Below are 25,258 nucleotides of genomic sequence, written 5' to 3' on the forward strand. Positions count from 1 at the left end.
GAATATTTACCAAACTTGATTTATCTCTATACTCCCCCCCCACCCCACCCCCAGTGAGATATATTGCCTCAAATCGACGCTTCTCAAGGTGTGCGCGGGCTCTAGGAGATGACGTTTGGGTTAGGGTCTAGGCTACCAAATTTAGGGTTAGGGTAACGATTTTGGGGTTAGGGTTAGGGTAACGATGTTAGGGTTTAGGGTTAGAGTAACGAAATTAGGGCTAGTACAGATCAAACATAACCGATAACCAGCCAAATTTCAGCTGTTTTCCCTTGTCTACGACCATACCACAGGGAAAGCACCGGTTCTCGTCCGATCACCGAAGTTAAGCCCTGTCGGGCGGGGTTAGTACTTGGATGGGTGACCGCCTGGGAATACCCCGTGTTGTAGGCTTCATTTTTTCCTTTGCTTACTCTCTCAACGTTTTATCCGGGTAAACCGCTTCCGATACTCACGGCGTCCCGTAGACGAGTGAGGAGTAAAAGAAAAACTAACATAACAGGCAGGAGAGAAATAAGCTTGTGGCCAAAATCATTTCCCAATGCAAGAGAGCGAGCAAACGAAGGAGCGAGGGCGCGCGCTCGAGATCTCAACACATTGTTGTTGTGACAAATTCCACATTTGTACGTGACATCGAATCATTCGCACGCTCCCACGAATCACAAATAGGAAAACACGCACACTTTTACAGCACTTTCAAGGCCTCAAGACATGTCAAAACATTCCCACGATTAATAGAGGCGGATGGATTCAAACTGACTGAAACGAAGCGAAGCGGCAAAAGGTTCCACATTTTTACTTACTCGCCTGCCTCTTTGTTTGCTCGCTCGCTCGCTCGCTGGAACGAACGTTCCCTCCTCTCGCTCGCTCGCAATAAGAAATACATGACAACAAAACCTCGCCTGCCACAGGTATGGTTCACAATGTACTCACGTTTCTAAAACAAATGCTTTTCTTGCCCATGTATCGATCGTTCTTTGCTTAGTCCATCCGTCGGTTAGTTACTCAGTCACTCCTCCGCTTGGTTTCCTCTCCTTTTCTTTCGCAAACAAACGAACAAAATAATGCAGAAAGCACACACATCTATCTAGAACAGCTCTACTCACATCCTCACAAAAACTCACCTTCATTTACAATCACTTCTATTCCTCCAAATCTCTCTGCCAACACGCAGGCCACTTCTGTCTGTCTGTCTGTCTCTCTTTCTTTCCATGGCTTTTTGCTTTCTTTTTCCCTTGCTGCTCTTCTTCTCTCCTCATTCCAGTTCCAGTTCACCCTGTTTAACGGTCAACTCCAAAATCAAGATCAATTCATTAGTCAATCAGGGGTTAAGGGCAAGATATTTTACATCAGCTTTTCGGGGACGAGCGCGAACGCAGGTCCCCACTACCAGAAATTATACGCTCGAGTTACCCACATTTGGGGTAATCGCAAGGGTCAACCCAGTCCAAGTGCAATGAAAGGGCCTCGCCTTGAGAGGACTGCCTCCTTGATCACAGTACCTCCCGCGTCAGGTAAGTATGCCTTTCAGGCATACGCTTGCCGTGGTAAAACTCTCCCTCACCTATGTCCTTGTGGTACTGCTTTGCACGCTTCAAATCAGCCAGTGTCAGTTGCCGCCTTGGCCCGTCATGTCTTTTTCCGCCTTCCCTTTGGAGCTGCAGGGCTCCTGTGCACAGAAGAGAATGCTATAGTCATTATTTTTCCTTCCATTAAATGTGTCTTCCCCAAAAGGGAAGTGGGCCACACTCGGAGGTAGTGCTATACCGAGGCAACCCGTGGCTGGGACGAGGCAAGCCTCTTTTCCACAGCCCAGTTCCAAAAATCAGTTTAATATATGAGCTACTCAATGAGCAGCGTATCAGATATTAAGCTGATAAGAACAGATACTACACTTGATCTTAGCCAAAAGGCCGAGAAGCGATACCCACCAATACCCTCAATCAAGGGGGTGGTAGAGGGATCCTTCCCACAGTATATGGTGGGTAGTAGCAGGTAGCCCCCAGAAGCCCTTGCGAGTCCCAAAAACGGACCCAGTGGCTCATCGGTTGGTAATCTTCTCATTGTAACTTTAAGACGCCAGCCACATACACTTAACTAACAAGATGGTGTTCTTTAGAATATTTACCAAACTTGATTTATCTCTATACTCCCCCCCCACCCCACCCCCAGTGAGATATATTGCCTCAAATCGACGCTTCTCAAGGTGTGCGCGGGCTCTAGGAGATGACGTTTGGGTTAGGGTCTAGGCTACCAAATTTAGGGTTAGGGTAACGATTTTGGGGTTAGGGTTAGGGTAACGATGTTAGGGTTTAGGGTTAGAGTAACGAAATTAGGGCTAGTACAGATCAAACATAACCGATAACCAGCCAAATTTCAGCTGTTTTCCCTTGTCTACGACCATACCACAGGGAAAGCACCGGTTCTCGTCCGATCACCGAAGTTAAGCCCTGTCGGGCGGGGTTAGTACTTGGATGGGTGACCGCCTGGGAATACCCCGTGTTGTAGGCTTCATTTTTTCCTTTGCTTACTCTCTCAACGTTTTATCCGGGTAAACCGCTTCCGATACTCACGGCGTCCCGTAGACGAGTGAGGAGTAAAAGAAAAACTAACATAACAGGCAGGAGAGAAATAAGCTTGTGGCCAAAATCATTTCCCAATGCAAGAGAGCGAGCAAACGAAGGAGCGAGGGCGCGCGCTCGAGATCTCAACACATTGTTGTTGTGACAAATTCCACATTTGTACGTGACATCGAATCATTCGCACGCTCCCACGAATCACAAATAGGAAAACACGCACACTTTTACAGCACTTTCAAGGCCTCAAGACATGTCAAAACATTCCCACGATTAATAGAGGCGGATGGATTCAAACTGACTGAAACGAAGCGAAGCGGCAAAAGGTTCCACATTTTTACTTACTCGCCTGCCTCTTTGTTTGCTCGCTCGCTCGCTCGCTGGAACGAACGTTCCCTCCTCTCGCTCGCTCGCAATAAGAAATACATGACAACAAAACCTCGCCTGCCACAGGTATGGTTCACAATGTACTCACGTTTCTAAAACAAATGCTTTTCTTGCCCATGTATCGATCGTTCTTTGCTTAGTCCATCCGTCGGTTAGTTACTCAGTCACTCCTCCGCTTGGTTTCCTCTCCTTTTCTTTCGCAAACAAACGAACAAAATAATGCAGAAAGCACACACATCTATCTAGAACAGCTCTACTCACATCCTCACAAAAACTCACCTTCATTTACAATCACTTCTATTCCTCCAAATCTCTCTGCCAACACGCAGGCCACTTCTGTCTGTCTGTCTGTCTCTCTTTCTTTCCATGGCTTTTTGCTTTCTTTTTCCCTTGCTGCTCTTCTTCTCTCCTCATTCCAGTTCCAGTTCACCCTGTTTAACGGTCAACTCCAAAATCAAGATCAATTCATTAGTCAATCAGGGGTTAAGGGCAAGATATTTTACATCAGCTTTTCGGGGACGAGCGCGAACGCAGGTCCCCACTACCAGAAATTATACGCTCGAGTTACCCACATTTGGGGTAATCGCAAGGGTCAACCCAGTCCAAGTGCAATGAAAGGGCCTCGCCTTGAGAGGACTGCCTCCTTGATCACAGTACCTCCCGCGTCAGGTAAGTATGCCTTTCAGGCATACGCTTGCCGTGGTAAAACTCTCCCTCACCTATGTCCTTGTGGTACTGCTTTGCACGCTTCAAATCAGCCAGTGTCAGTTGCCGCCTTGGCCCGTCATGTCTTTTTCCGCCTTCCCTTTGGAGCTGCAGGGCTCCTGTGCACAGAAGAGAATGCTATAGTCATTATTTTTCCTTCCATTAAATGTGTCTTCCCCAAAAGGGAAGTGGGCCACACTCGGAGGTAGTGCTATACCGAGGCAACCCGTGGCTGGGACGAGGCAAGCCTCTTTTCCACAGCCCAGTTCCAAAAATCAGTTTAATATATGAGCTACTCAATGAGCAGCGTATCAGATATTAAGCTGATAAGAACAGATACTACACTTGATCTTAGCCAAAAGGCCGAGAAGCGATACCCACCAATACCCTCAATCAAGGGGGTGGTAGAGGGATCCTTCCCACAGTATATGGTGGGTAGTAGCAGGTAGCCCCCAGAAGCCCTTGCGAGTCCCAAAAACGGACCCAGTGGCTCATCGGTTGGTAATCTTCTCATTGTAACTTTAAGACGCCAGCCACATACACTTAACTAACAAGATGGTGTTCTTTAGAATATTTACCAAACTTGATTTATCTCTATACTCCCCCCCCACCCCACCCCCAGTGAGATATATTGCCTCAAATCGACGCTTCTCAAGGTGTGCGCGGGCTCTAGGAGATGACGTTTGGGTTAGGGTCTAGGCTACCAAATTTAGGGTTAGGGTAACGATTTTGGGGTTAGGGTTAGGGTAACGATGTTAGGGTTTAGGGTTAGAGTAACGAAATTAGGGCTAGTACAGATCAAACATAACCGATAACCAGCCAAATTTCAGCTGTTTTCCCTTGTCTACGACCATACCACAGGGAAAGCACCGGTTCTCGTCCGATCACCGAAGTTAAGCCCTGTCGGGCGGGGTTAGTACTTGGATGGGTGACCGCCTGGGAATACCCCGTGTTGTAGGCTTCATTTTTTCCTTTGCTTACTCTCTCAACGTTTTATCCGGGTAAACCGCTTCCGATACTCACGGCGTCCCGTAGACGAGTGAGGAGTAAAAGAAAAACTAACATAACAGGCAGGAGAGAAATAAGCTTGTGGCCAAAATCATTTCCCAATGCAAGAGAGCGAGCAAACGAAGGAGCGAGGGCGCGCGCTCGAGATCTCAACACATTGTTGTTGTGACAAATTCCACATTTGTACGTGACATCGAATCATTCGCACGCTCCCACGAATCACAAATAGGAAAACACGCACACTTTTACAGCACTTTCAAGGCCTCAAGACATGTCAAAACATTCCCACGATTAATAGAGGCGGATGGATTCAAACTGACTGAAACGAAGCGAAGCGGCAAAAGGTTCCACATTTTTACTTACTCGCCTGCCTCTTTGTTTGCTCGCTCGCTCGCTCGCTGGAACGAACGTTCCCTCCTCTCGCTCGCTCGCAATAAGAAATACATGACAACAAAACCTCGCCTGCCACAGGTATGGTTCACAATGTACTCACGTTTCTAAAACAAATGCTTTTCTTGCCCATGTATCGATCGTTCTTTGCTTAGTCCATCCGTCGGTTAGTTACTCAGTCACTCCTCCGCTTGGTTTCCTCTCCTTTTCTTTCGCAAACAAACGAACAAAATAATGCAGAAAGCACACACATCTATCTAGAACAGCTCTACTCACATCCTCACAAAAACTCACCTTCATTTACAATCACTTCTATTCCTCCAAATCTCTCTGCCAACACGCAGGCCACTTCTGTCTGTCTGTCTGTCTCTCTTTCTTTCCATGGCTTTTTGCTTTCTTTTTCCCTTGCTGCTCTTCTTCTCTCCTCATTCCAGTTCCAGTTCACCCTGTTTAACGGTCAACTCCAAAATCAAGATCAATTCATTAGTCAATCAGGGGTTAAGGGCAAGATATTTTACATCAGCTTTTCGGGGACGAGCGCGAACGCAGGTCCCCACTACCAGAAATTATACGCTCGAGTTACCCACATTTGGGGTAATCGCAAGGGTCAACCCAGTCCAAGTGCAATGAAAGGGCCTCGCCTTGAGAGGACTGCCTCCTTGATCACAGTACCTCCCGCGTCAGGTAAGTATGCCTTTCAGGCATACGCTTGCCGTGGTAAAACTCTCCCTCACCTATGTCCTTGTGGTACTGCTTTGCACGCTTCAAATCAGCCAGTGTCAGTTGCCGCCTTGGCCCGTCATGTCTTTTTCCGCCTTCCCTTTGGAGCTGCAGGGCTCCTGTGCACAGAAGAGAATGCTATAGTCATTATTTTTCCTTCCATTAAATGTGTCTTCCCCAAAAGGGAAGTGGGCCACACTCGGAGGTAGTGCTATACCGAGGCAACCCGTGGCTGGGACGAGGCAAGCCTCTTTTCCACAGCCCAGTTCCAAAAATCAGTTTAATATATGAGCTACTCAATGAGCAGCGTATCAGATATTAAGCTGATAAGAACAGATACTACACTTGATCTTAGCCAAAAGGCCGAGAAGCGATACCCACCAATACCCTCAATCAAGGGGGTGGTAGAGGGATCCTTCCCACAGTATATGGTGGGTAGTAGCAGGTAGCCCCCAGAAGCCCTTGCGAGTCCCAAAAACGGACCCAGTGGCTCATCGGTTGGTAATCTTCTCATTGTAACTTTAAGACGCCAGCCACATACACTTAACTAACAAGATGGTGTTCTTTAGAATATTTACCAAACTTGATTTATCTCTATACTCCCCCCCCACCCCACCCCCAGTGAGATATATTGCCTCAAATCGACGCTTCTCAAGGTGTGCGCGGGCTCTAGGAGATGACGTTTGGGTTAGGGTCTAGGCTACCAAATTTAGGGTTAGGGTAACGATTTTGGGGTTAGGGTTAGGGTAACGATGTTAGGGTTTAGGGTTAGAGTAACGAAATTAGGGCTAGTACAGATCAAACATAACCGATAACCAGCCAAATTTCAGCTGTTTTCCCTTGTCTACGACCATACCACAGGGAAAGCACCGGTTCTCGTCCGATCACCGAAGTTAAGCCCTGTCGGGCGGGGTTAGTACTTGGATGGGTGACCGCCTGGGAATACCCCGTGTTGTAGGCTTCATTTTTTCCTTTGCTTACTCTCTCAACGTTTTATCCGGGTAAACCGCTTCCGATACTCACGGCGTCCCGTAGACGAGTGAGGAGTAAAAGAAAAACTAACATAACAGGCAGGAGAGAAATAAGCTTGTGGCCAAAATCATTTCCCAATGCAAGAGAGCGAGCAAACGAAGGAGCGAGGGCGCGCGCTCGAGATCTCAACACATTGTTGTTGTGACAAATTCCACATTTGTACGTGACATCGAATCATTCGCACGCTCCCACGAATCACAAATAGGAAAACACGCACACTTTTACAGCACTTTCAAGGCCTCAAGACATGTCAAAACATTCCCACGATTAATAGAGGCGGATGGATTCAAACTGACTGAAACGAAGCGAAGCGGCAAAAGGTTCCACATTTTTACTTACTCGCCTGCCTCTTTGTTTGCTCGCTCGCTCGCTCGCTGGAACGAACGTTCCCTCCTCTCGCTCGCTCGCAATAAGAAATACATGACAACAAAACCTCGCCTGCCACAGGTATGGTTCACAATGTACTCACGTTTCTAAAACAAATGCTTTTCTTGCCCATGTATCGATCGTTCTTTGCTTAGTCCATCCGTCGGTTAGTTACTCAGTCACTCCTCCGCTTGGTTTCCTCTCCTTTTCTTTCGCAAACAAACGAACAAAATAATGCAGAAAGCACACACATCTATCTAGAACAGCTCTACTCACATCCTCACAAAAACTCACCTTCATTTACAATCACTTCTATTCCTCCAAATCTCTCTGCCAACACGCAGGCCACTTCTGTCTGTCTGTCTGTCTCTCTTTCTTTCCATGGCTTTTTGCTTTCTTTTTCCCTTGCTGCTCTTCTTCTCTCCTCATTCCAGTTCCAGTTCACCCTGTTTAACGGTCAACTCCAAAATCAAGATCAATTCATTAGTCAATCAGGGGTTAAGGGCAAGATATTTTACATCAGCTTTTCGGGGACGAGCGCGAACGCAGGTCCCCACTACCAGAAATTATACGCTCGAGTTACCCACATTTGGGGTAATCGCAAGGGTCAACCCAGTCCAAGTGCAATGAAAGGGCCTCGCCTTGAGAGGACTGCCTCCTTGATCACAGTACCTCCCGCGTCAGGTAAGTATGCCTTTCAGGCATACGCTTGCCGTGGTAAAACTCTCCCTCACCTATGTCCTTGTGGTACTGCTTTGCACGCTTCAAATCAGCCAGTGTCAGTTGCCGCCTTGGCCCGTCATGTCTTTTTCCGCCTTCCCTTTGGAGCTGCAGGGCTCCTGTGCACAGAAGAGAATGCTATAGTCATTATTTTTCCTTCCATTAAATGTGTCTTCCCCAAAAGGGAAGTGGGCCACACTCGGAGGTAGTGCTATACCGAGGCAACCCGTGGCTGGGACGAGGCAAGCCTCTTTTCCACAGCCCAGTTCCAAAAATCAGTTTAATATATGAGCTACTCAATGAGCAGCGTATCAGATATTAAGCTGATAAGAACAGATACTACACTTGATCTTAGCCAAAAGGCCGAGAAGCGATACCCACCAATACCCTCAATCAAGGGGGTGGTAGAGGGATCCTTCCCACAGTATATGGTGGGTAGTAGCAGGTAGCCCCCAGAAGCCCTTGCGAGTCCCAAAAACGGACCCAGTGGCTCATCGGTTGGTAATCTTCTCATTGTAACTTTAAGACGCCAGCCACATACACTTAACTAACAAGATGGTGTTCTTTAGAATATTTACCAAACTTGATTTATCTCTATACTCCCCCCCCACCCCACCCCCAGTGAGATATATTGCCTCAAATCGACGCTTCTCAAGGTGTGCGCGGGCTCTAGGAGATGACGTTTGGGTTAGGGTCTAGGCTACCAAATTTAGGGTTAGGGTAACGATTTTGGGGTTAGGGTTAGGGTAACGATGTTAGGGTTTAGGGTTAGAGTAACGAAATTAGGGCTAGTACAGATCAAACATAACCGATAACCAGCCAAATTTCAGCTGTTTTCCCTTGTCTACGACCATACCACAGGGAAAGCACCGGTTCTCGTCCGATCACCGAAGTTAAGCCCTGTCGGGCGGGGTTAGTACTTGGATGGGTGACCGCCTGGGAATACCCCGTGTTGTAGGCTTCATTTTTTCCTTTGCTTACTCTCTCAACGTTTTATCCGGGTAAACCGCTTCCGATACTCACGGCGTCCCGTAGACGAGTGAGGAGTAAAAGAAAAACTAACATAACAGGCAGGAGAGAAATAAGCTTGTGGCCAAAATCATTTCCCAATGCAAGAGAGCGAGCAAACGAAGGAGCGAGGGCGCGCGCTCGAGATCTCAACACATTGTTGTTGTGACAAATTCCACATTTGTACGTGACATCGAATCATTCGCACGCTCCCACGAATCACAAATAGGAAAACACGCACACTTTTACAGCACTTTCAAGGCCTCAAGACATGTCAAAACATTCCCACGATTAATAGAGGCGGATGGATTCAAACTGACTGAAACGAAGCGAAGCGGCAAAAGGTTCCACATTTTTACTTACTCGCCTGCCTCTTTGTTTGCTCGCTCGCTCGCTCGCTGGAACGAACGTTCCCTCCTCTCGCTCGCTCGCAATAAGAAATACATGACAACAAAACCTCGCCTGCCACAGGTATGGTTCACAATGTACTCACGTTTCTAAAACAAATGCTTTTCTTGCCCATGTATCGATCGTTCTTTGCTTAGTCCATCCGTCGGTTAGTTACTCAGTCACTCCTCCGCTTGGTTTCCTCTCCTTTTCTTTCGCAAACAAACGAACAAAATAATGCAGAAAGCACACACATCTATCTAGAACAGCTCTACTCACATCCTCACAAAAACTCACCTTCATTTACAATCACTTCTATTCCTCCAAATCTCTCTGCCAACACGCAGGCCACTTCTGTCTGTCTGTCTGTCTCTCTTTCTTTCCATGGCTTTTTGCTTTCTTTTTCCCTTGCTGCTCTTCTTCTCTCCTCATTCCAGTTCCAGTTCACCCTGTTTAACGGTCAACTCCAAAATCAAGATCAATTCATTAGTCAATCAGGGGTTAAGGGCAAGATATTTTACATCAGCTTTTCGGGGACGAGCGCGAACGCAGGTCCCCACTACCAGAAATTATACGCTCGAGTTACCCACATTTGGGGTAATCGCAAGGGTCAACCCAGTCCAAGTGCAATGAAAGGGCCTCGCCTTGAGAGGACTGCCTCCTTGATCACAGTACCTCCCGCGTCAGGTAAGTATGCCTTTCAGGCATACGCTTGCCGTGGTAAAACTCTCCCTCACCTATGTCCTTGTGGTACTGCTTTGCACGCTTCAAATCAGCCAGTGTCAGTTGCCGCCTTGGCCCGTCATGTCTTTTTCCGCCTTCCCTTTGGAGCTGCAGGGCTCCTGTGCACAGAAGAGAATGCTATAGTCATTATTTTTCCTTCCATTAAATGTGTCTTCCCCAAAAGGGAAGTGGGCCACACTCGGAGGTAGTGCTATACCGAGGCAACCCGTGGCTGGGACGAGGCAAGCCTCTTTTCCACAGCCCAGTTCCAAAAATCAGTTTAATATATGAGCTACTCAATGAGCAGCGTATCAGATATTAAGCTGATAAGAACAGATACTACACTTGATCTTAGCCAAAAGGCCGAGAAGCGATACCCACCAATACCCTCAATCAAGGGGGTGGTAGAGGGATCCTTCCCACAGTATATGGTGGGTAGTAGCAGGTAGCCCCCAGAAGCCCTTGCGAGTCCCAAAAACGGACCCAGTGGCTCATCGGTTGGTAATCTTCTCATTGTAACTTTAAGACGCCAGCCACATACACTTAACTAACAAGATGGTGTTCTTTAGAATATTTACCAAACTTGATTTATCTCTATACTCCCCCCCCACCCCACCCCCAGTGAGATATATTGCCTCAAATCGACGCTTCTCAAGGTGTGCGCGGGCTCTAGGAGATGACGTTTGGGTTAGGGTCTAGGCTACCAAATTTAGGGTTAGGGTAACGATTTTGGGGTTAGGGTTAGGGTAACGATGTTAGGGTTTAGGGTTAGAGTAACGAAATTAGGGCTAGTACAGATCAAACATAACCGATAACCAGCCAAATTTCAGCTGTTTTCCCTTGTCTACGACCATACCACAGGGAAAGCACCGGTTCTCGTCCGATCACCGAAGTTAAGCCCTGTCGGGCGGGGTTAGTACTTGGATGGGTGACCGCCTGGGAATACCCCGTGTTGTAGGCTTCATTTTTTCCTTTGCTTACTCTCTCAACGTTTTATCCGGGTAAACCGCTTCCGATACTCACGGCGTCCCGTAGACGAGTGAGGAGTAAAAGAAAAACTAACATAACAGGCAGGAGAGAAATAAGCTTGTGGCCAAAATCATTTCCCAATGCAAGAGAGCGAGCAAACGAAGGAGCGAGGGCGCGCGCTCGAGATCTCAACACATTGTTGTTGTGACAAATTCCACATTTGTACGTGACATCGAATCATTCGCACGCTCCCACGAATCACAAATAGGAAAACACGCACACTTTTACAGCACTTTCAAGGCCTCAAGACATGTCAAAACATTCCCACGATTAATAGAGGCGGATGGATTCAAACTGACTGAAACGAAGCGAAGCGGCAAAAGGTTCCACATTTTTACTTACTCGCCTGCCTCTTTGTTTGCTCGCTCGCTCGCTCGCTGGAACGAACGTTCCCTCCTCTCGCTCGCTCGCAATAAGAAATACATGACAACAAAACCTCGCCTGCCACAGGTATGGTTCACAATGTACTCACGTTTCTAAAACAAATGCTTTTCTTGCCCATGTATCGATCGTTCTTTGCTTAGTCCATCCGTCGGTTAGTTACTCAGTCACTCCTCCGCTTGGTTTCCTCTCCTTTTCTTTCGCAAACAAACGAACAAAATAATGCAGAAAGCACACACATCTATCTAGAACAGCTCTACTCACATCCTCACAAAAACTCACCTTCATTTACAATCACTTCTATTCCTCCAAATCTCTCTGCCAACACGCAGGCCACTTCTGTCTGTCTGTCTGTCTCTCTTTCTTTCCATGGCTTTTTGCTTTCTTTTTCCCTTGCTGCTCTTCTTCTCTCCTCATTCCAGTTCCAGTTCACCCTGTTTAACGGTCAACTCCAAAATCAAGATCAATTCATTAGTCAATCAGGGGTTAAGGGCAAGATATTTTACATCAGCTTTTCGGGGACGAGCGCGAACGCAGGTCCCCACTACCAGAAATTATACGCTCGAGTTACCCACATTTGGGGTAATCGCAAGGGTCAACCCAGTCCAAGTGCAATGAAAGGGCCTCGCCTTGAGAGGACTGCCTCCTTGATCACAGTACCTCCCGCGTCAGGTAAGTATGCCTTTCAGGCATACGCTTGCCGTGGTAAAACTCTCCCTCACCTATGTCCTTGTGGTACTGCTTTGCACGCTTCAAATCAGCCAGTGTCAGTTGCCGCCTTGGCCCGTCATGTCTTTTTCCGCCTTCCCTTTGGAGCTGCAGGGCTCCTGTGCACAGAAGAGAATGCTATAGTCATTATTTTTCCTTCCATTAAATGTGTCTTCCCCAAAAGGGAAGTGGGCCACACTCGGAGGTAGTGCTATACCGAGGCAACCCGTGGCTGGGACGAGGCAAGCCTCTTTTCCACAGCCCAGTTCCAAAAATCAGTTTAATATATGAGCTACTCAATGAGCAGCGTATCAGATATTAAGCTGATAAGAACAGATACTACACTTGATCTTAGCCAAAAGGCCGAGAAGCGATACCCACCAATACCCTCAATCAAGGGGGTGGTAGAGGGATCCTTCCCACAGTATATGGTGGGTAGTAGCAGGTAGCCCCCAGAAGCCCTTGCGAGTCCCAAAAACGGACCCAGTGGCTCATCGGTTGGTAATCTTCTCATTGTAACTTTAAGACGCCAGCCACATACACTTAACTAACAAGATGGTGTTCTTTAGAATATTTACCAAACTTGATTTATCTCTATACTCCCCCCCCACCCCACCCCCAGTGAGATATATTGCCTCAAATCGACGCTTCTCAAGGTGTGCGCGGGCTCTAGGAGATGACGTTTGGGTTAGGGTCTAGGCTACCAAATTTAGGGTTAGGGTAACGATTTTGGGGTTAGGGTTAGGGTAACGATGTTAGGGTTTAGGGTTAGAGTAACGAAATTAGGGCTAGTACAGATCAAACATAACCGATAACCAGCCAAATTTCAGCTGTTTTCCCTTGTCTACGACCATACCACAGGGAAAGCACCGGTTCTCGTCCGATCACCGAAGTTAAGCCCTGTCGGGCGGGGTTAGTACTTGGATGGGTGACCGCCTGGGAATACCCCGTGTTGTAGGCTTCATTTTTTCCTTTGCTTACTCTCTCAACGTTTTATCCGGGTAAACCGCTTCCGATACTCACGGCGTCCCGTAGACGAGTGAGGAGTAAAAGAAAAACTAACATAACAGGCAGGAGAGAAATAAGCTTGTGGCCAAAATCATTTCCCAATGCAAGAGAGCGAGCAAACGAAGGAGCGAGGGCGCGCGCTCGAGATCTCAACACATTGTTGTTGTGACAAATTCCACATTTGTACGTGACATCGAATCATTCGCACGCTCCCACGAATCACAAATAGGAAAACACGCACACTTTTACAGCACTTTCAAGGCCTCAAGACATGTCAAAACATTCCCACGATTAATAGAGGCGGATGGATTCAAACTGACTGAAACGAAGCGAAGCGGCAAAAGGTTCCACATTTTTACTTACTCGCCTGCCTCTTTGTTTGCTCGCTCGCTCGCTCGCTGGAACGAACGTTCCCTCCTCTCGCTCGCTCGCAATAAGAAATACATGACAACAAAACCTCGCCTGCCACAGGTATGGTTCACAATGTACTCACGTTTCTAAAACAAATGCTTTTCTTGCCCATGTATCGATCGTTCTTTGCTTAGTCCATCCGTCGGTTAGTTACTCAGTCACTCCTCCGCTTGGTTTCCTCTCCTTTTCTTTCGCAAACAAACGAACAAAATAATGCAGAAAGCACACACATCTATCTAGAACAGCTCTACTCACATCCTCACAAAAACTCACCTTCATTTACAATCACTTCTATTCCTCCAAATCTCTCTGCCAACACGCAGGCCACTTCTGTCTGTCTGTCTGTCTCTCTTTCTTTCCATGGCTTTTTGCTTTCTTTTTCCCTTGCTGCTCTTCTTCTCTCCTCATTCCAGTTCCAGTTCACCCTGTTTAACGGTCAACTCCAAAATCAAGATCAATTCATTAGTCAATCAGGGGTTAAGGGCAAGATATTTTACATCAGCTTTTCGGGGACGAGCGCGAACGCAGGTCCCCACTACCAGAAATTATACGCTCGAGTTACCCACATTTGGGGTAATCGCAAGGGTCAACCCAGTCCAAGTGCAATGAAAGGGCCTCGCCTTGAGAGGACTGCCTCCTTGATCACAGTACCTCCCGCGTCAGGTAAGTATGCCTTTCAGGCATACGCTTGCCGTGGTAAAACTCTCCCTCACCTATGTCCTTGTGGTACTGCTTTGCACGCTTCAAATCAGCCAGTGTCAGTTGCCGCCTTGGCCCGTCATGTCTTTTTCCGCCTTCCCTTTGGAGCTGCAGGGCTCCTGTGCACAGAAGAGAATGCTATAGTCATTATTTTTCCTTCCATTAAATGTGTCTTCCCCAAAAGGGAAGTGGGCCACACTCGGAGGTAGTGCTATACCGAGGCAACCCGTGGCTGGGACGAGGCAAGCCTCTTTTCCACAGCCCAGTTCCAAAAATCAGTTTAATATATGAGCTACTCAATGAGCAGCGTATCAGATATTAAGCTGATAAGAACAGATTTTTTTTTTTTTTCTTTAAATTTTATTCATATATCATTCACTTTTTACATCAATTTACTCTATTGACTGTTTGTCTGTTTACCTTAGTTACATTTCATTTACTCTTTATCGATGACTTAGCCTTTTACTATTATATGTGACATTATATGGTGTCTTATATGACGGGGATATTATCTAGACAGGGCCTAGATACTAAACAAATCGGTTAAGCTATATTTTTAGGGGGGGGGTGATAATCCTGTTGCAAATGATGTGTTGACTTTTGATCTTGACTGGAGCTAACCTTCCTTTTAATATTTTCCTGTTGTAAGCTATGGAGATGTGTATGCGAAAGTTTCTGTTCCTTTTGTTTCGATTTCAATTTCAATTTTCATTCGAGATCACTTTTCATCTTTGTTTGTTTGTTGTTTTGTTTTTCTGGAATCATTTTTGGATAAAGGGGAAAACCATTTCTGAGTTTACAAAATCACAAAAGGCTGGGTGTTTCCAAAGGGTTATAAAATTCTGGTAGGTCAATCTATGGTACTCGAGGTGTAACTTGACAGACAGGGTCTGGGTGATGTATCTAATAATGGCCCGGGGGGATTCGGTGCCATTATGAAAAGTACTTTTGTTCCTAAATAACCAAATACTGTGAAGAATAGTCTTAATTAAATAAATAGCTATGCGGTTCGCAGTGTCATCTGTGTTGGGCCACAGATAAAAGAAAACAAACTTAATGTTGGGGACAAATGCTTTGCCTAGGAGTGCAGTGAGGGTGGGTATGAAATAAGTCCACACCCCCCTGACTCTTTTGCAATGGAGAAAACAGTGTTCAATCGTTTCGCGTCTGGTACAATATGCACAGTTTGGGGAATCTATATATCCCCAAGAGCGTAGAGATTCTCTGACTTTAACCCTTCTAAGGGTTATGAGCCAAGCAAGATCATTTTTAAAATTCTCACAACTAGGATGTCTGACCTTAGTCCAGTGAAGAGCTAGATTAAAACTAGAGCCTGTGACAGACTGCCAGAAGTATGGCAGAATGGGTGAGGACACTGTTTTCTCCAAAAACTTACAATAAATCATACGCGAGCTAAAGTTAAAGGTAGGGTCTCTCTGAACTGCAGTTGTTAGCTCATTCAGTAATGGTAAGATTTTCTTGTAAAAACTAGTTAAAGTACCTGCCCTAGGGCCAGAATTATCACGGAGGCATGCCCACTCCGGTCGGAGTTTGGCAACCTGAGTACCAATAAAATACTTAAGAAAATAATAAGATTTGGTGTCTGGATTATTCAGGCTAGCTGTGACATACGAAAGTTGCAAAGACACACATTTAGAGTGTAATTCTACTATTCCTAATCCTCCCTCAGCAGCTGGTGCTGAGAGAGTTTGACGAGATACAGTTTCAATCTTAGATCCCCAGATGAAATGGAAAATCAGAGATCGGAAGCGGGTGTAGACCCACTCGGGGATGGGTAGCACTTTGGCTAAATAATAAAATTTACTAGCACCTAATACATTGACGATGAGGGTTTTCCCAATCAAAGAGAGGGAGCGAGACTTCCAGAGATTCAAATTTTGTTCTAACTTATTTAACTTTGGTTGCCAATTGTCTTGGTCAACCGACAGATTGCCATTCGTAAACCAGACACCTAAGATTTTGGTTTTGTTAACCCAAGTCAAACCATAAGGGGTATCAGGGCACGAGCGCCAGGCTCCGAGCCACATAGCCTCAGTTTTAGCTAAATTTAATTTAGCTCCTGTACCTAGTTCATATTGTTGCAAGAGTGACAATAAACGTGTCAAAGAAAAAACATCTTTGACAAAACACGAAGAATCATCTGCGTATTGTCTAATCTTAAAGAGCTGGCCTTTCGCCCCCGGAATTAAAAAACCCTTAATGGAAGTATCTGCACGGATATTACTAGCTAGTACCTCAGCACATAAAATATAAAGGAGGGGAGACATAGGGTCTCCCTGCCTGACTCCACGCTCAAGAGAAATTCTGTCAGTAAGATAACCATTCACAATTATTTTCATTGACGCATTACAGTAAAGAGTGGAGATCCATTTTTGAAAAAAAGGGCCTAAACCAAGCCGCTCGAGAACCCGAGAAAGAAAGGAGCGATCTACTCGATCAAAAGCTTTTTCTTGGTCAAGATTCACAAGAATTCCAGGTTCATCAGTAATGTTGACATAATCTAAAGTGTCTCTCAACAGGGTGAGAGTATCAAAAATAGTTCTGCCAGGGACAGAGCACGATTGATCTTCATTTATGACACAAGGTAAAATTTTTGCGAGCCGATTTGTGAGAGCTTTAGAGCATAATTTATAATCAACATTGAGCAGCGAAATTGGACGCCAATTCTTCAGATCTTTTGAATCACCTTTCTTAAAAATCAAGCGAGTGATACTTTCCTGCATGGAAGGAGAAAAGAAACCTCGCTGGAAACTAAAATCAAATAATTCTACGAGAATCGGGCCTAAAACTGGAAAAAAGCGGCGATAAAACTCGACTGGTAGCCCATCAGAGCCAGGAGTTTTCCCTGTGTTGAGCTGTTGCGAAGCGATGTTAATTTCAGCCAATGTCAACAAACCTTCGCAGGAGTTTGACTCCTCGCTAGACAATTTTTTCTCGACTTTAGACAAAAATAAACTTTGGATTCGCTCGTCTACTGGTTCTCGAGTGTACAATTTAGCATAAAAAGCGGCGTGAGCGTCCGCGATGTCCTTTTGGGTGGTGACTTCGCTTCCGCTCAAGTCGTAAACACTGTTGACAGAATTTCGCTTAGCACGTGAGGTTTCAAGGTTAAAAAAATATTTCGTAGGTTTTTCACCCTCTTCTATCCATTTCGCTCGACTTCTTACTTTAACAGATTCTAATTGCAATTGTTTAAGAGTTTTCAGTTCGTTTTCAAAATATTCCACTCGTCGTTGAGAGTTATTGTCGCCCGCTAGCAGGGCATGTTTAGCTTGAATTAAGCGATTAGTGAGAGAAATCTTTTCACGGTTTAAATCACGATGTTTTCGTCGGCTGAATTGAATCGCTGTGTGGCGGATAGATTCTTTCACAAAATCCCACCACTCATGAAGAGACGAGAAATTATCACGAATCGAGAGGCAATTTTGTAGAAGGGAATCGATAATCTCACAAAAATCCGAATTTTCGAGGAGTTCTAAATTTAGCCGCCAAACGCCAGGTCCATGAGAAACAAAATTATCTAAATTGAGAGTCAACAAAACAGAATCATGATCTGAGAAAAAACACGGGAAAATTTCGCAGGAGACTGTAGAATTACTCAATTGAGAGGAAATAAAAAATTTATCTAAACGAGAACCGATAGTTTTGGACGAATTAAACCAAGTACAAAAAATTGAGCGACCATGTGTTTTTCTCCAGATGTCAATCAAATCGTGGAGAGCGCGAAAATCTCGCAATGTGGCCGAAAAGGAATTTTCAGATCCTCCAAATTTATCGAGGGATGACTCAATAGAATTAAAATCTCCAGCAATAATTTTCTGAGCATTCGGAAAGAAAAAATCGTGTATCTCATCATAGAAAAGCTTTCTCTCAGTAACATTCGTAGGCGCATAAATATTTACCAAATTAAAGCGAAGTTTACCTAAGCTAATCAGCAGACTAATCAATCTTCCAGAGCTGTCTTTTTTCCACTGTTCAACTTTGAATGGGGAATCTTTAGAAACTAAAATACAGACCCCACCTTGTTTTCCTAGGGCGGGGGACCAAAAACTAGGGCCTGACCAAGATTTTCTGAGCGAATCAATCGCTGCAGGGCGAGCCGCTAGAGTTTCTTGTACACAAACAAAATCATATTTACCAGAACGAGCGTAATCAAAGATTAAATCTTGCTTTGCAGCATTTCCGAAACCACGGACATTTATAGTACAAATTTTAGCAATGAAAACAGCTAGAAAAAAGACAGTCGGTCGAAACTATTACTAAATAAAGGACGTGTTAATCACTTACGATTTTTTTTCTTTTTCGGTGAGCGCGAGTGTCCAGTGTTCGGTTTTTTGGCTCTGGGCTCGCTTGTGGAGCCTTCAGAAACCTCAGAAATCGATTTTTTACCAGTTACTAGAGTCGGTCGAGTTGGAATTCGCAGTGGAATATCTTGAGGTGGTAGTTTCGCTGGTCTTTTAGTGTTAGGCGGTGTGCTCGGGATGGAAAACAGTTCGGGAGTTTCGGCAGTTTCGTCGGAGGAGAAAAAAAGTTCTTCTGGGTCAGCAATCGAGGAAAGAGTTTCGGTGTCTTGTGTGGTAATATTGTCGTTGTTTGGAATCTGCATTTGTGAGTCGTCGTCTTCTGTTTCGGTCTGAGGGTCTTCGTTCATCTGGTGATCGTCGGCGGGAGTTGTGTCTTCAGTTTCGGGAGGTGTTTCTTCGGTTTGGGGAGGTGTTTCTTCGGTTTGGGGAGGTGTTTCTTCAGTTGTTTCTTCGATTTCATCTTGTTGGGAAGCTGTTGTAGTCGGAAATGGTTTACGGGACCAGGAAAACGGACAAGATTTAGCGCGGTGATCGGGTTGTTTACAGATGCTACAAAGAAGCGCATTCGGACATGTGGCTGCTTGGTGGCCTGTTTGCTCGCAGTTGTAGCAGGCGATTTCATGGCAAGCGTTGGCGAAATGGCCTCTTTGATGACAATGACGGCATGTACGGGGTTGTTGGTCGTAACGGACATTAATCAGGATTTTGCCAAAGCGGATGAAATTAGGAATCGGGTTCTTGAGTCGCACGCGGTAATGTCGAACTCCATCTTGCACACTTTCGAAGCCGGGTAGTTTGAAATAGCCTCGGCGATGGTGTAAAACATCACAATATTTAGACAGACGGTGGATGATAGCTGAATCGGGCATTTCATAAGGAGCGTCGAAGATCTGGACGTATGTTAAAGGACGGTCGATGTCTTGCAAGGCGAGGGGTTGGCCTTGGATTTCCAAAGTATTCAGTCGAAGGAAACTCTCGCGGTGCTCTACGCTGCGAAAAGTTAGAACGACTTCACCATTGGTCTGTCGCTGTATACAGGAAATGCTTCGGGGATCAACTTGTGCATTATTCAAAGCATCGATGAAAACATTCGCAGGAAGGCGAGCACGTGGGTTCACGAAAACAGTACACGGTCGTTCGGGGACTTCATTATCGGTTGGAAAAGGCACAGAAACTTCTACATTAACATCTTCAACAGGCTGGGCAGGTCTTGTGGCCTCAGCGTAGCTAGCAGGATTCGCAACAGGATTATCTGAACTCAAAACATCATCAACAGGAACGTGGTCGGCCCAACGGCGCGAACTTGAATCTAAACTCTCGAAATCACTTCTTTCTACATCATCTGAGCGCAACGAGTGCGCACTAACATCGGTCATCTCTTCTTATAGTCACGCGGAAAACCCGAAGGTTCCCGAACCCAACCCGAAAAACGAAAACAAATAAAAGAAACCAATTGGCAATCAAAGTTTTTCACTTGATCTTAGCCAAAAGGCCGAGAAGCGATACCCACCAATACCCTCAATCAAGGGGGTGGTAGAGGGATCCTTCCCACAGTATATGGTGGGTAGTAGCAGGTAGCCCCCAGAAGCCCTTGCGAGTCCCAAAAACGGACCCAGTGGCTCATCGGTTGGTAATCTTCTCATTGTAACTTTAAGACGCCAGCCACATACACTTAACTAACAAGATGGTGTTCTTTAGAATATTTACCAAACTTGATTTATCTCTATACTCCCCCCCCACCCCACCCCCAGTGAGATATATTGCCTCAAATCGACGCTTCTCAAGGTGTGCGCGGGCTCTAGGAGATGACGTTTGGGTTAGGGTCTAGGCTACCAAATTTAGGGTTAGGGTAACGATTTTGGGGTTAGGGTTAGGGTAACGATGTTAGGGTTTAGGGTTAGAGTAACGAAATTAGGGCTAGTACAGATCAAACATAACCGATAACCAGCCAAATTTCAGCTGTTTTCCCTTGTCTACGACCATACCACAGGGAAAGCACCGGTTCTCGTCCGATCACCGAAGTTAAGCCCTGTCGGGCGGGGTTAGTACTTGGATGGGTGACCGCCTGGGAATACCCCGTGTTGTAGGCTTCATTTTTTCCTTTGCTTACTCTCTCAACGTTTTATCCGGGTAAACCGCTTCCGATACTCACGGCGTCCCGTAGACGAGTGAGGAGTAAAAGAAAAACTAACATAACAGGCAGGAGAGAAATAAGCTTGTGGCCAAAATCATTTCCCAATGCAAGAGAGCGAGCAAACGAAGGAGCGAGGGCGCGCGCTCGAGATCTCAACACATTGTTGTTGTGACAAATTCCACATTTGTACGTGACATCGAATCATTCGCACGCTCCCACGAATCACAAATAGGAAAACACGCACACTTTTACAGCACTTTCAAGGCCTCAAGACATGTCAAAACATTCCCACGATTAATAGAGGCGGATGGATTCAAACTGACTGAAACGAAGCGAAGCGGCAAAAGGTTCCACATTTTTACTTACTCGCCTGCCTCTTTGTTTGCTCGCTCGCTCGCTCGCTGGAACGAACGTTCCCTCCTCTCGCTCGCTCGCAATAAGAAATACATGACAACAAAACCTCGCCTGCCACAGGTATGGTTCACAATGTACTCACGTTTCTAAAACAAATGCTTTTCTTGCCCATGTATCGATCGTTCTTTGCTTAGTCCATCCGTCGGTTAGTTACTCAGTCACTCCTCCGCTTGGTTTCCTCTCCTTTTCTTTCGCAAACAAACGAACAAAATAATGCAGAAAGCACACACATCTATCTAGAACAGCTCTACTCACATCCTCACAAAAACTCACCTTCATTTACAATCACTTCTATTCCTCCAAATCTCTCTGCCAACACGCAGGCCACTTCTGTCTGTCTGTCTGTCTCTCTTTCTTTCCATGGCTTTTTGCTTTCTTTTTCCCTTGCTGCTCTTCTTCTCTCCTCATTCCAGTTCCAGTTCACCCTGTTTAACGGTCAACTCCAAAATCAAGATCAATTCATTAGTCAATCAGGGGTTAAGGGCAAGATATTTTACATCAGCTTTTCGGGGACGAGCGCGAACGCAGGTCCCCACTACCAGAAATTATACGCTCGAGTTACCCACATTTGGGGTAATCGCAAGGGTCAACCCAGTCCAAGTGCAATGAAAGGGCCTCGCCTTGAGAGGACTGCCTCCTTGATCACAGTACCTCCCGCGTCAGGTAAGTATGCCTTTCAGGCATACGCTTGCCGTGGTAAAACTCTCCCTCACCTATGTCCTTGTGGTACTGCTTTGCACGCTTCAAATCAGCCAGTGTCAGTTGCCGCCTTGGCCCGTCATGTCTTTTTCCGCCTTCCCTTTGGAGCTGCAGGGCTCCTGTGCACAGAAGAGAATGCTATAGTCATTATTTTTCCTTCCATTAAATGTGTCTTCCCCAAAAGGGAAGTGGGCCACACTCGGAGGTAGTGCTATACCGAGGCAACCCGTGGCTGGGACGAGGCAAGCCTCTTTTCCACAGCCCAGTTCCAAAAATCAGTTTAATATATGAGCTACTCAATGAGCAGCGTATCAGATATTAAGCTGATAAGAACAGATACTACACTTGATCTTAGCCAAAAGGCCGAGAAGCGATACCCACCAATACCCTCAATCAAGGGGGTGGTAGAGGGATCCTTCCCACAGTATATGGTGGGTAGTAGCAGGTAGCCCCCAGAAGCCCTTGCGAGTCCCAAAAACGGACCCAGTGGCTCATCGGTTGGTAATCTTCTCATTGTAACTTTAAGACGCCAGCCACATACACTTAACTAACAAGATGGTGTTCTTTAGAATATTTACCAAACTTGATTTATCTCTATACTCCCCCCCCACCCCACCCCCAGTGAGATATATTGCCTCAAATCGACGCTTCTCAAGGTGTGCGCGGGCTCTAGGAGATGACGTTTGGGTTAGGGTCTAGGCTACCAAATTTAGGGTTAGGGTAACGATTTTGGGGTTAGGGTTAGGGTAACGATGTTAGGGTTTAGGGTTAGAGTAACGAAATTAGGGCTAGTACAGATCAAACATAACCGATAACCAGCCAAATTTCAGCTGTTTTCCCTTGTCTACGACCATACCACAGGGAAAGCACCGGTTCTCGTCCGATCACCGAAGTTAAGCCCTGTCGGGCGGGGTTAGTACTTGGATGGGTGACCGCCTGGGAATACCCCGTGTTGTAGGCTTCATTTTTTCCTTTGCTTACTCTCTCAACGTTTTATCCGGGTAAACCGCTTCCGATACTCACGGCGTCCCGTAGACGAGTGAGGAGTAAAAGAAAAACTAACATAACAGGCAGGAGAGAAATAAGCTTGTGGCCAAAATCATTTCCCAATGCAAGAGAGCGAGCAAACGAAGGAGCGAGGGCGCGCGCTCGAGATCTCAACACATTGTTGTTGTGACAAATTCCACATTTGTACGTGACATCGAATCATTCGCACGCTCCCACGAATCACAAATAGGAAAACACGCACACTTTTACAGCACTTTCAAGGCCTCAAGACATGTCAAAACATTCCCACGATTAATAGAGGCGGATGGATTCAAACTGACTGAAACGAAGCGAAGCGGCAAAAGGTTCCACATTTTTACTTACTCGCCTGCCTCTTTGTTTGCTCGCTCGCTCGCTCGCTGGAACGAACGTTCCCTCCTCTCGCTCGCTCGCAATAAGAAATACATGACAACAAAACCTCGCCTGCCACAGGTATGGTTCACAATGTACTCACGTTTCTAAAACAAATGCTTTTCTTGCCCATGTATCGATCGTTCTTTGCTTAGTCCATCCGTCGGTTAGTTACTCAGTCACTCCTCCGCTTGGTTTCCTCTCCTTTTCTTTCGCAAACAAACGAACAAAATAATGCAGAAAGCACACACATCTATCTAGAACAGCTCTACTCACATCCTCACAAAAACTCACCTTCATTTACAATCACTTCTATTCCTCCAAATCTCTCTGCCAACACGCAGGCCACTTCTGTCTGTCTGTCTGTCTCTCTTTCTTTCCATGGCTTTTTGCTTTCTTTTTCCCTTGCTGCTCTTCTTCTCTCCTCATTCCAGTTCCAGTTCACCCTGTTTAACGGTCAACTCCAAAATCAAGATCAATTCATTAGTCAATCAGGGGTTAAGGGCAAGATATTTTACATCAGCTTTTCGGGGACGAGCGCGAACGCAGGTCCCCACTACCAGAAATTATACGCTCGAGTTACCCACATTTGGGGTAATCGCAAGGGTCAACCCAGTCCAAGTGCAATGAAAGGGCCTCGCCTTGAGAGGACTGCCTCCTTGATCACAGTACCTCCCGCGTCAGGTAAGTATGCCTTTCAGGCATACGCTTGCCGTGGTAAAACTCTCCCTCACCTATGTCCTTGTGGTACTGCTTTGCACGCTTCAAATCAGCCAGTGTCAGTTGCCGCCTTGGCCCGTCATGTCTTTTTCCGCCTTCCCTTTGGAGCTGCAGGGCTCCTGTGCACAGAAGAGAATGCTATAGTCATTATTTTTCCTTCCATTAAATGTGTCTTCCCCAAAAGGGAAGTGGGCCACACTCGGAGGTAGTGCTATACCGAGGCAACCCGTGGCTGGGACGAGGCAAGCCTCTTTTCCACAGCCCAGTTCCAAAAATCAGTTTAATATATGAGCTACTCAATGAGCAGCGTATCAGATATTAAGCTGATAAGAACAGATTTTTTTTTTTTTCTTTAAATTTTATTCATATATCATTCACTTTTTACATCAATTTACTCTATTGACTGTTTGTCTGTTTACCTTAGTTACATTTCATTTACTCTTTATCGATGACTTAGCCTTTTACTATTATATGTGACATTATATGGTGTCTTATATGACGGGGATATTATCTAGACAGGGCCTAGATACTAAACAAATCGGTTAAGCTATATTTTTAGGGGGGGGGTGATAATCCTGTTGCAAATGATGTGTTGACTTTTGATCTTGACTGGAGCTAACCTTCCTTTTAATATTTTCCTGTTGTAAGCTATGGAGATGTGTATGCGAAAGTTTCTGTTCCTTTTGTTTCGATTTCAATTTCAATTTTCATTCGAGATCACTTTTCATCTTTGTTTGTTTGTTGTTTTGTTTTTCTGGAATCATTTTTGGATAAAGGGGAAAACCATTTCTGAGTTTACAAAATCACAAAAGGCTGGGTGTTTCCAAAGGGTTATAAAATTCTGGTAGGTCAATCTATGGTACTCGAGGTGTAACTTGACAGACAGGGTCTGGGTGATGTATCTAATAATGGCCCGGGGGGATTCGGTGCCATTATGAAAAGTACTTTTGTTCCTAAATAACCAAATACTGTGAAGAATAGTCTTAATTAAATAAATAGCTATGCGGTTCGCAGTGTCATCTGTGTTGGGCCACAGATAAAAGAAAACAAACTTAATGTTGGGGACAAATGCTTTGCCTAGGAGTGCAGTGAGGGTGGGTATGAAATAAGTCCACACCCCCCTGACTCTTTTGCAATGGAGAAAACAGTGTTCAATCGTTTCGCGTCTGGTACAATATGCACAGTTTGGGGAATCTATATATCCCCAAGAGCGTAGAGATTCTCTGACTTTAACCCTTCTAAGGGTTATGAGCCAAGCAAGATCATTTTTAAAATTCTCACAACTAGGATGTCTGACCTTAGTCCAGTGA

At 45.7% G+C, this 25,258-nt stretch overlaps 25 non-coding genes and 2 pseudogenes across 25 annotated transcripts; 9 read left to right on the forward strand and 18 right to left on the reverse strand.

Moving 5' to 3' along the window:
* The first annotated feature begins 274 nt into the window (after positions 1–274).
* Positions 275–393, forward strand: LOC148738516 (5S ribosomal RNA). Its single transcript, XR_015997981.1, has one exon. It is a non-coding gene; the product is annotated as a 5S ribosomal RNA (ribosomal RNA).
* A 965-nt stretch (positions 394–1,358) lies between these two features.
* Positions 1,359–1,522, reverse strand: LOC148738517 (U1 spliceosomal RNA). Its single transcript, XR_015997916.1, has one exon. It is a non-coding gene; the product is annotated as a U1 spliceosomal RNA (small nuclear RNA).
* Positions 1,523–1,733: 211 nt separating this feature from the next.
* LOC148738518 (U2 spliceosomal RNA) lies at positions 1,734–1,925 on the reverse strand. The gene has a single exon (XR_015997489.1). It is a non-coding gene; the product is annotated as a U2 spliceosomal RNA (small nuclear RNA).
* A 467-nt stretch (positions 1,926–2,392) lies between these two features.
* Positions 2,393–2,511, forward strand: LOC148738519 (5S ribosomal RNA). Its single transcript, XR_015997983.1, has one exon. It is a non-coding gene; the product is annotated as a 5S ribosomal RNA (ribosomal RNA).
* A 965-nt stretch (positions 2,512–3,476) lies between these two features.
* On the reverse strand, positions 3,477–3,640 carry LOC148738520 (U1 spliceosomal RNA). Its single transcript, XR_015997927.1, has one exon. It is a non-coding gene; the product is annotated as a U1 spliceosomal RNA (small nuclear RNA).
* Positions 3,641–3,851: 211 nt separating this feature from the next.
* On the reverse strand, positions 3,852–4,043 carry LOC148738521 (U2 spliceosomal RNA). Its single transcript, XR_015997491.1, has one exon. It is a non-coding gene; the product is annotated as a U2 spliceosomal RNA (small nuclear RNA).
* Positions 4,044–4,510: 467 nt separating this feature from the next.
* LOC148738522 (5S ribosomal RNA) lies at positions 4,511–4,629 on the forward strand. The gene has a single exon (XR_015997984.1). It is a non-coding gene; the product is annotated as a 5S ribosomal RNA (ribosomal RNA).
* Positions 4,630–5,594: 965 nt separating this feature from the next.
* Positions 5,595–5,758, reverse strand: LOC148738523 (U1 spliceosomal RNA). Its single transcript, XR_015997938.1, has one exon. It is a non-coding gene; the product is annotated as a U1 spliceosomal RNA (small nuclear RNA).
* A 211-nt stretch (positions 5,759–5,969) lies between these two features.
* On the reverse strand, positions 5,970–6,161 carry LOC148738524 (U2 spliceosomal RNA). The gene has a single exon (XR_015997492.1). It is a non-coding gene; the product is annotated as a U2 spliceosomal RNA (small nuclear RNA).
* A 467-nt stretch (positions 6,162–6,628) lies between these two features.
* On the forward strand, positions 6,629–6,747 carry LOC148738525 (5S ribosomal RNA). Its single transcript, XR_015997985.1, has one exon. It is a non-coding gene; the product is annotated as a 5S ribosomal RNA (ribosomal RNA).
* A 965-nt stretch (positions 6,748–7,712) lies between these two features.
* On the reverse strand, positions 7,713–7,876 carry LOC148738526 (U1 spliceosomal RNA). The gene has a single exon (XR_015997950.1). It is a non-coding gene; the product is annotated as a U1 spliceosomal RNA (small nuclear RNA).
* A 211-nt stretch (positions 7,877–8,087) lies between these two features.
* Positions 8,088–8,279, reverse strand: LOC148738527 (U2 spliceosomal RNA). Its single transcript, XR_015997493.1, has one exon. It is a non-coding gene; the product is annotated as a U2 spliceosomal RNA (small nuclear RNA).
* Positions 8,280–8,746: 467 nt separating this feature from the next.
* LOC148738528 (5S ribosomal RNA) lies at positions 8,747–8,865 on the forward strand. Its single transcript, XR_015997986.1, has one exon. It is a non-coding gene; the product is annotated as a 5S ribosomal RNA (ribosomal RNA).
* Positions 8,866–9,830: 965 nt separating this feature from the next.
* Positions 9,831–9,994, reverse strand: LOC148738529 (U1 spliceosomal RNA). Its single transcript, XR_015997960.1, has one exon. It is a non-coding gene; the product is annotated as a U1 spliceosomal RNA (small nuclear RNA).
* Positions 9,995–10,205: 211 nt separating this feature from the next.
* Positions 10,206–10,397, reverse strand: LOC148738530 (U2 spliceosomal RNA). Its single transcript, XR_015997494.1, has one exon. It is a non-coding gene; the product is annotated as a U2 spliceosomal RNA (small nuclear RNA).
* A 467-nt stretch (positions 10,398–10,864) lies between these two features.
* On the forward strand, positions 10,865–10,983 carry LOC148738531 (5S ribosomal RNA). Its single transcript, XR_015997987.1, has one exon. It is a non-coding gene; the product is annotated as a 5S ribosomal RNA (ribosomal RNA).
* Positions 10,984–11,948: 965 nt separating this feature from the next.
* LOC148738532 (U1 spliceosomal RNA) lies at positions 11,949–12,112 on the reverse strand. The gene has a single exon (XR_015997971.1). It is a non-coding gene; the product is annotated as a U1 spliceosomal RNA (small nuclear RNA).
* A 211-nt stretch (positions 12,113–12,323) lies between these two features.
* Positions 12,324–12,515, reverse strand: LOC148738533 (U2 spliceosomal RNA). The gene has a single exon (XR_015997495.1). It is a non-coding gene; the product is annotated as a U2 spliceosomal RNA (small nuclear RNA).
* A 467-nt stretch (positions 12,516–12,982) lies between these two features.
* On the forward strand, positions 12,983–13,101 carry LOC148738534 (5S ribosomal RNA). Its single transcript, XR_015997988.1, has one exon. It is a non-coding gene; the product is annotated as a 5S ribosomal RNA (ribosomal RNA).
* Positions 13,102–14,066: 965 nt separating this feature from the next.
* Positions 14,067–14,230, reverse strand: LOC148738535 (U1 spliceosomal RNA). The gene has a single exon (XR_015997982.1). It is a non-coding gene; the product is annotated as a U1 spliceosomal RNA (small nuclear RNA).
* A 211-nt stretch (positions 14,231–14,441) lies between these two features.
* LOC148738536 (U2 spliceosomal RNA) lies at positions 14,442–14,622 on the reverse strand (annotated as a pseudogene).
* A 5,932-nt stretch (positions 14,623–20,554) lies between these two features.
* Positions 20,555–20,673, forward strand: LOC148738537 (5S ribosomal RNA). Its single transcript, XR_015997989.1, has one exon. It is a non-coding gene; the product is annotated as a 5S ribosomal RNA (ribosomal RNA).
* Positions 20,674–21,638: 965 nt separating this feature from the next.
* Positions 21,639–21,802, reverse strand: LOC148738538 (U1 spliceosomal RNA). Its single transcript, XR_015997993.1, has one exon. It is a non-coding gene; the product is annotated as a U1 spliceosomal RNA (small nuclear RNA).
* A 211-nt stretch (positions 21,803–22,013) lies between these two features.
* On the reverse strand, positions 22,014–22,205 carry LOC148738539 (U2 spliceosomal RNA). The gene has a single exon (XR_015997496.1). It is a non-coding gene; the product is annotated as a U2 spliceosomal RNA (small nuclear RNA).
* Positions 22,206–22,672: 467 nt separating this feature from the next.
* LOC148738540 (5S ribosomal RNA) lies at positions 22,673–22,791 on the forward strand. Its single transcript, XR_015997990.1, has one exon. It is a non-coding gene; the product is annotated as a 5S ribosomal RNA (ribosomal RNA).
* A 965-nt stretch (positions 22,792–23,756) lies between these two features.
* Positions 23,757–23,920, reverse strand: LOC148738541 (U1 spliceosomal RNA). The gene has a single exon (XR_015998004.1). It is a non-coding gene; the product is annotated as a U1 spliceosomal RNA (small nuclear RNA).
* Positions 23,921–24,131: 211 nt separating this feature from the next.
* Positions 24,132–24,311, reverse strand: LOC148738542 (U2 spliceosomal RNA; annotated as a pseudogene).
* Between the last annotated feature and the right edge of the window lie 947 nt (positions 24,312–25,258).

This window comes from Stylophora pistillata, chromosome 2 (assembly GCF_964205215.1).
Source record: "Stylophora pistillata chromosome 2, jaStyPist1.2, whole genome shotgun sequence".
Lineage (NCBI taxonomy): Eukaryota > Metazoa > Cnidaria > Anthozoa > Scleractinia > Pocilloporidae > Stylophora > Stylophora pistillata.